This window comes from Mustela lutreola, chromosome 8 (assembly GCF_030435805.1).
Source record: "Mustela lutreola isolate mMusLut2 chromosome 8, mMusLut2.pri, whole genome shotgun sequence".
Classification (NCBI taxonomy): domain Eukaryota; kingdom Metazoa; phylum Chordata; class Mammalia; order Carnivora; family Mustelidae; genus Mustela; species Mustela lutreola.
In genome coordinates, this window is record NC_081297.1 from 139,346,811 (window position 1) to 139,355,163 (window position 8,353).

Sequence of the window (8,353 nt, forward strand, 5' to 3'; positions counted from 1 at the left end):
CAGAGAGTGATGACGGCTATGTAGCAAACAAAACGGGGCCATGGGATGAAGAGAAGGGCTGGGTGAGTGGAAAGTCGTAGAGACGATGGGCAGAGAAGGCCATAAGTCTGCCCAGTGTGTGTTAAAGAGGGGCTCGGAAGAGTTCTGGGGGAAGAGTATTTCAGGCAGAGAGATAGGCAAGTGCAAAGACCTTGACTGAGGTTGGAATGAGTTTAGTGTGCCCAAGGTCAGAGACAAGGTCAGTGTGGCCGCAGCAGAGTACGAGGAGGGAGGAGTGTGACATAAGGCCTCTGCTTGCATGACTCAAGTCAAAGAACATTTCCTGGGGAAAGCAAGCTTTTGTCCACATTATGAAGGATGGGTGGGGTTTAGAGCAGGCAAAAGGAGAGAAGACTCTTCCATGAATATAGTCTCTGATTCTCTAGGTTGGATGCGGCTGAGCCAAAGAATCAGCCAATACAGTAATTGTCACCATCCAGGGTTTACTGGCAAAGACCTTTCACAGGTTTACACTGAAGAAGAGACATTTCCAACACATATGTGATCCTTGTCTTCATCTTCAAACATTTTATTGGACGGGGTGCCTGGGAGGCTGTCAGCCGAGCATCTGACTCTTGTTCTCAGCTGAGGTGAGTTCAAGCCCCGTGTTGGACTCCATGCTTGGAATGGAATCTACTTTAAAAAAAAAAAAAAATTAATTGGCTGCTTGTACAAGAGGAGTAAAATCTGTGGCACTCCCCAGTGTTGACTCAGGACCTGGACCGATGGAGGCAAGCTCCAGAGGAACCAATCTGGGTGCAATGGACAGAGAAGTAAATAAGCGAAGTTGAACCAAAAGAAAACTGACTTATGCAAGTAATGAGAGTCCCAGCCCTGAAGTCACGTAAGCCACGGTAAGGTAAGAACTTAAAGAGATATGGAGGGAAACGGAGGATCATTTTGGGGTGTGGCCAGCCCTGCACTGCAGTTTGCTCACAGCAGTCCCTTTTAGGACAATGTCCCAATGTCGTTAACAGTGCTCTCTTCCTTCCCAGAAGTATCTCAGAGCGAATGACGAGTCATATGGTCTCCTAACTTGAAGACCTCTTTCAAACCTGAGAGTCTGTGATTCTCTTCCCCACCCTGTAGCCTCTCCCCAGCACTTGAGCCTTAGCATTTATTTGAACAGTGCTCCTCCGGGAGCCCTGCCCTAAGCCCCTAGACTAGGTGGAGGCTGTTTGTTCCATTCGCCTGGCAGATCTTCTCCTGCATCACCAGCCTGAGTTTCCTCCTGGAAACCTACTTCCAAGTCTCAGGGATGGGCAGGGGAAGCGCAGGACTCAGCCTGGCCAAGCAGAACATTCCGATCATCCTGACCATGGACATCATTGTGGGGACTGAGGGCACCATTCTGGGAGCCTGTAGAGAACAAAGCCCACAGAGAGGCTGAGCAGAGAGATGAGGCAGAGGCTTCGTCCTGAAGCTGCCATTAAAACACCAGGATTGAGCCATGCCTGAAGCCAGCTCCCCCCAGCTTGTCACTTACCTAAGCCAACAAGTCCCCCTTTTCATCAAGCCAGTTGGGTAGGTTTTCTGCCACCTGCACAGGAGAGATCTCTGATCAATCTGGCCCCCCATGTGGTGTCCTCAGAGCATCTTGCATTTTTCCTGTGACAACTCTATCACCCTTTTGAAGGTGCAGATGTCAGATCTGACCCTCCCACCAAAAGAGAAGTACTCTGAGAGCTAGTTATCTGCCTACACCCTCCCAAACCAGGAGTATGGCTCCCTCCCTCCCATATTGGGGTCTCCACACAGGTGATTCCATGGAAAGGCATCCCCTGACCACCCTGTCTAAAACAGCTCCTCCCATGATGTTCTGCATCTCAGGCCATGTGGGTTCTCTACAGAGCATCTATTCTGTTAATTTATAACATTTCCTATAGATTCCATTTTCATGAGCTTATCATCTGTCTCCCATGAGAATGCAAATAAATGTAACTCACTTGGAGCAGGGACCTTGTTTCTTGGGTTCTCTGCTACAGTTAAAATGCCTGGGTCAATGCAGTATGCAATAAGCTTGGTGAGGGAGCCAGCAAGTGGACTGCGCTGGCCCAGGAATGAGATGGGAGAATGGAGGCAAGGGGCTTAACATAGTGCCTAGATAAGGGCGAGCACTTGATCACTGTTAACTGCTCTTTCTACCACCACTTCCACTGTAACTACTCCTCCTGACTACTAGCCGCCCAGCTCTGGGCCAGGCACAGTGACACAGCTAACCCATTCATATTATTTCATATCCCTCACAACATCCAGAAGCAGATATTAGTGTTATCCTCACTTTACAGATAAGAAAAGGAGGCACAGAGGGGTCCCTAGGGACTCCATCAGTTAAGCATCTGCCTTCGGCTCAGGTCATGATCCCAACGTCCTGGGATTGAGCCCCACATCAGGCTCCCTGCTCAGCAGGGCGTCTGCTTCTCCCTCTCCCTCCGCCCCATCTTGAGCTTTCTCTCTCTCTCTCTCTCTCTCAAATAAATAAATAAAATCTTAAAAAAAAAAAAAAAGAAAGAAAGAAAAGAAAAAAGAAAAGGAGGTGCAGAGAGATAAATTAACTCGACCAAGGTCACACAGCCAAGTAGCAGAGCCGAGGATGGACTCCAGGATATGTGGCACCAACATCTATCACTTCACCATAAGTTAAACAGTTTAAATTAAACAGTTAAATTTCCACAGTGCCTTGTGGAAATAAGCAAGGCAGAGTCTCTGAGCCCAGAGTGTAGACCAGAGACATGAAATAGAATGCGTGCCCACACATAATATTTAATTAATTACCTATTCATTGCATTTGGGGGCATGGGAGTCACTCTGGGCCACAGAAGCCAAACTTACAGACTCCTCTCTGTGGCTGGCATGGCTTTATCCTCATTGAAGCTAAGAGATCCTATAAGCCGTAATTTTAGCTTCTTGCAACTCACACAGTCCAGTGGAAAAGCAGCCTTCCCCAAGATCTTTGCCTTCAAGGACTGGTAGGGAGGGAGGTGGGGAGCGCAGGGAAGGAGGCAGAAGGCAGACTGTTGGTTACATTCAAGATTATATTTGAACTGATTTATAAAGTGTCACATGGAAAATGGGCCTTTAAATGGGAGTCCATGCTCCTTCACGCTGCCATTTCTCTTCTCCCCATCTACGAGAAGTGTCCTCGCTGCACTCTCTCTCCTCCCACTTCTGAGCAGTAGACGGGCACCTTCCAGAGGGACCAAGAATCAAATCAAAATTATATTTCTCTTGCTATCTCTCAGACGAGTGAAACGGTTCACTCCGCTGTCTCCTGGAGGCTCAGGGGGCCAGGGAAGGGTTAGTAATAATAACACTGTGTATTCATAGACCACTGTTCGGCAAGGAGCGCCTGCAAATATTACCTTGCAGCAGCCGTATTATTAACTGGTAACTGAGCTTTCTTCCCTAAGTTACAGGCTGGAGTGAGGCCCCTGAGGCCAGTTAATCCAAAAGCTGCTTCTAAAAATGGATAGACCAAAGGGTGAGTCCACGAGCCCTCCATCCTGTCTAAAGGTCTCGGAGCCCTCACTTAGAAGAGCAGCTCAACAGGGGGAAAGGCAAAGGAGCTCTATCAGTTAATGATGCTTTCTGCTGCTGGTAACAGAACACCTGAGAAAAGAACAAACAACAGGCTGCCAGAATTGATTCAGTGGCTCAGTGATGTGAGGGCAGTGTTTGTGCCATTCTCTTGTCCTTTCCCTCATAGTTATAAAATGGCTGCAACCGCTCCAGGCATCATGCCCCCAATTCCAGGCAGGATGAAAGACAGAGGAGAATAAGGACAGCTCTACCTAGCCCTTTTACCAAAAGAGCAAATGCTTTCTCAAAAACCTCAACCCCACCCCCAGCAGACTTACACTTACATCTCACTGGCTAAAATAGGATCACGCCCATGCACCTAGCTGTACTCTGGACTAGTCCTGACGAGAGAAAATGTTGGGAGGAGGTGCTGGATAAACCAGCTAACAGTGCAGGGTAGTAGAAAGAGCACTAACCTGGAAGTCAGATGATCAAGATCTTCTCATACCTGTGTCTATGAACTCAGCTTCCCCATCTATAAAATGAGAAAAACTGAACCAGATGATCTATAGCTCTGACATGAGTCAGTTTATGACTTCTACAGAAATAGCCGGGGCTGGTACATAAAGTAGCAACAGGCTATAATCCCCAGCTCCTTGTTCCACTCGGAAACTGTAACCCCAAGCGCTGGCGGTCCTAGAGTCTGGTGTAAGAGGAAAAGAATTATGGCCATGGGGAGATCAGAGCAACTGGAGGGTCAAGACTTTGGGGCTCCCTTTCCTTGTTCATACTCCTGACTCCCCAAGAGTTTGGGTATATCCAGGATACACGATCTAAACTAAAAGTAGTAGCAATAGTGTTGAACACTCCACAAAATTTACTACGCACCAGACACTTTGCTAAAAGCCTCATCTATGTCTTTTCAAATCCTAACAATCCCATAATGTAGGTGTTAATAATAACCCATTCAGTAGATGCCCGGTGGTGGGTATTAAGGAGGGCACATATTGCCTGGAGCACTGGGTATTATATGCAAACGATGAATCATGGAACACTACACCAAAAACGAATGATGTACTGTATGCTGACTAACATAACGTGATTTTTTAAATTATTTAAAACACAGATGAGTCAACTGAGACCTCAAGACATGCCCTTGTCCAACTTTATAAAGCTATGAATTGGAGGAGCTGGTGTACAACCCCAGAGTCTTACCAAGAGCCCAGGTTCTCAGCACAACCCAATATTGATTCATCCTCTACCCATCCTTTATCTTGCTTATCCTTATTCCCCTGGCAACCCTAGGGAGTCCTCCTCTTTCACAGAGGAGGTAAGTGAGTCTCCCAGACATTAGGCGATCTGAAGTGACCAGCTGGAGGTCGAATCAGAACAGAGCACTCACTCTGGGTAACACTCTCGCCATGATGCCCTTCTGTGCAGGAGCGTGCCCTGGCAAAAGCCTCTGGGAGGCTCCTCGCCTTCGGAGCTCTTCTGTATAAGCCCTTCCGGTACGGAAGAGTCCAGAAAACTAGTCCATGCTGACCCGGCTTGGCCAACTCTGGAGTGAGCCTTGTCAGCAGTAGCCCGGGAGGGGCATCGTGAGCGGATTTTGGAAGGTAAGGGTGTCGGAAGAGCTGTGTCACGGCTGGAGTTGACTAACAGCCCAGATCAACCTCTTCTGTGGCTACTCTCGGGCTCAGTTTGGGCAGCGATGCGGAGCAGAGAGGGAGACCTCGAGCCTCACAGCCCCCCTCTAGGGCTCTCCTCTCCTAGAGAATTGCCTTCGGATGACAGCCACGGCTTCCCAGAAGAGAAAACCCCAGCACACCGGACTGACGAGTTCTAGAGTTCTGGTTCAGGGCTACCACTTCCAGCCTTCCGGGGTGCGGATTCTCCGGCCAAAGATGGCGGCCCCGCGAGCCTCCCCTCACAGTCCACAGCAGGCCCACGGCCAGGCCACACCCAGCTCCGAGGTGGAGGACGCAGGGACACCTCCCGTGCGGGCGCAGTGTCACTTGAGGTGCCTTTGGGAGTCAAGAGGAAGCTCAGGAGATCTGCACGGTCTCGTCAACACCCCTGCCTCCGCGGACACATCCTCGCAGACACGTAAAGAGGAGCACACGGGCTCCTGGCAAGACGCTACCTCCCTCTCCCCTGACCCAACACGAACGCGAGGCTCTGATTTTACATTACAAAATGCAGAGACCCAAACTGCCCCTGGGTTGGATACACACCGGCAACTCCATGATGTGACAGACCCAGCGAGTTTCTCGGCGGTTCTCCCGGCTTTCCCATCCTGCCGGCAGCACAGCTGCCCTGCTCAAAGCACCACAACCTCACACCTCAACTCCCAAAGACGGGAAGGAGCGAGTCCTTCCCCCCACAGCCCGCTCCTTTTGAAGGAGGAGGAAAAGTTTCCCAGAAGCCCTCAGCAGCCTCATTGGGCAATTTGCGTCACGTGATTGTCCCACCTCCTGTCACTGGCCCGCAGGAGAAGGGGAGGACGTGTTCCGTTACACCAATCAGCATTCAGCACCGCCCCCAAGCTGGGGAGCGCTGCGGAGCCGATCGGAGCCTGGATTCCATGGGAAGAGTGGAGGCGGGAAGGAAATGACCGCTGGGGAGGCCTCCATTTCAAGCGCTGCAAATGAGTAACTCCAAACCCTTACATGTTTGGCCACATCACACGGTCCCCAGGGCAAATGCTTCTGCTAAGAACTTCCCCAAAGACTTCTCTTCTGAGTGTCCTTCTCACATCATTGCTCCCCTTGCTAAGATAGCAGAACTGGATTGAAGGTGGTTGATTCTCTGACAGAATTCCAGAAACTATTTTGATAATCGCACTAGACTCACCGAGAAGCCCTACAACAGGTGCCTCCCAGACCTCGATCCCTAGAACCCTCCTCTCCCCCACAGCCAATGCCATTTAGCAACCCTGTCCCTGCGGTTGGTCAGACACAGAGCGAGGACAGAATCTCGGGAGGATGGATTTAAGCTCTTACCACTCAGAGTGGGGACCCCAGACACATGACATCAGCATCACCTGGGAGCTTGTTAGAAATGCAGAATCCCCAACTGATGAATGGATAAAGAAAATGTGATGTATCTAGGGTGGACTATTACTCAGCCATCAAAAAGAAATCTTGCCATTTGTAGCGACATAGATGGAGCTAGATCATATTATGCTAAGCAAAATAAGTCAGTCAGAGAATGACAAATATCATATGATTTCACTCATGTGTGGAATTTAGGAAACAACATAGATGAACATGTGGGAAGGGGAAAAAAGAGAAAGAGAGAGAAGGAGAAAGGGGGAGGCAAACCATAAGGAACTCCTAAGGATAGAGAACAAACTGAGGGTTGATGGAGGGAGGTGGGCGGGGGATGGGCTAAACAGATGATGTGTATTATGGAGGACATGTGTTATGATGAGCACTGGGTATTACATGTAAGTGATAAATCACTAAATCCTACTCCTGAAACCAATATTACACTATATGTTAACTAACCAGAATTTAAATAAAAATTTGGAAGAAAAAGATTTAAAAAAACATTTTTAAATAGATGAAACACTTAAAAAAAAAAAAAAAGAAATGCAGAATCCCAGGCCCCACTCTAGATTGACTGAGTCCAAATCTGCATTTTGACGAGATGCCCAGGGGTCTCACCAGAGTGACAGAAGCCTCAAGCCTTCTTTTAGGATACAGCTTGTGGTCGCCCAGGCTCCTAGCCTGACCCCTCCCACATGCTTCACTTCTAGAGTTTGCCTTGCCTCCAAGAGAGTCCTACCTACATTCCACTTTGATAACTGTATCCCTTGTTACTAGCATTCTTCCCTGTAACTGTTTTAGGAGGGGATCCCTGCCTACTGGCCCCAAGCTCTCCAATGGGAACCCCAGTCTAAAATTTTGCAGTCTTGTCAGAAGAGAAAGTATGATCCTGTAGGTCTATAGATTCCAGATAGATTTTGGAATTAGAAAGGCATGGGTTTGAATCCCGAATCCACTATTTAACTTGAAGTAAACTGCAAACTCTCCAAGTCCTACCTGTGACGTGAAAGCAAGAACCCTCCAAAGCAGGATTTTTAGGAGTATTTCATGGACCACAGAATAAAAAGCCATTGGCCCAAGATAGGTGTTCAATAAATGTTAGCTCTACTCCCATGCTCCTCCATGGATGACTGTGTAAACCTGCAGACAAGCCTCTATGATCCTGACATCATGACTCAGCAATCGCTTCCCTAAATTTGTTAGGATACTCCAAGCTACGGGTAATAAAACCCCTAAAGGAAAGTGGCTTAGATGATGAGGAATTTATTACCTCACATAACAAGAAATCCAAAAAAACTCCAAGAGTGGTCAATTCAATGGTTCAATACCACCTTCAAGGCCCTAGGTGCTTTGCTTGCTTTCTATTCTGCTATCTTTAGCATGTCTTATAGGCCCAAGAAGGCTTCAGCACTTCCAGGCATCACACAACACATTCAGAGAAAAAGGAGTTTCCTACCATTTTTTTTTTCTTTTTAAGATTTCCAGAAAAACAAATAACCAACTTGCTCTCAGTCCCCTGGGCCAAGATTGGACCATACACCCATGACTGAACTGTTCACTGGTTAGGCCAATCATTATCTCCTCCCTGGGGCTGAGAAAGGGCCCAGGATTTAATGAAGCACATAGTTTTTCTGAGCAAGGAAACAAGGTAGGGGAAGCTTTTGGCAGATCAATCAACAGTGTCCGCCATACATCTGCTTCCCAGGGTGGGCCTTCCCACCACAGCCTAACTAAAGCATCACCCA

General features: G+C 48.3%; 1 long non-coding RNA gene across 1 annotated transcript; it reads right to left on the reverse strand.

Annotated features, from left to right (window-relative positions):
- Positions 1-1,525: 1,525 nt before the first annotated feature.
- On the reverse strand, positions 1,526-5,979 carry LOC131838012 (uncharacterized). The gene is made up of 3 exons (XR_009356411.1): positions 5,793-5,979; positions 4,035-4,093; positions 1,526-1,579 (listed from the first exon to the last, which is right to left on the reverse strand). It is a non-coding gene; the product is annotated as an uncharacterized LOC131838012 (long non-coding RNA).
- Positions 5,980-8,353: the final 2,374 nt, after the last annotated feature.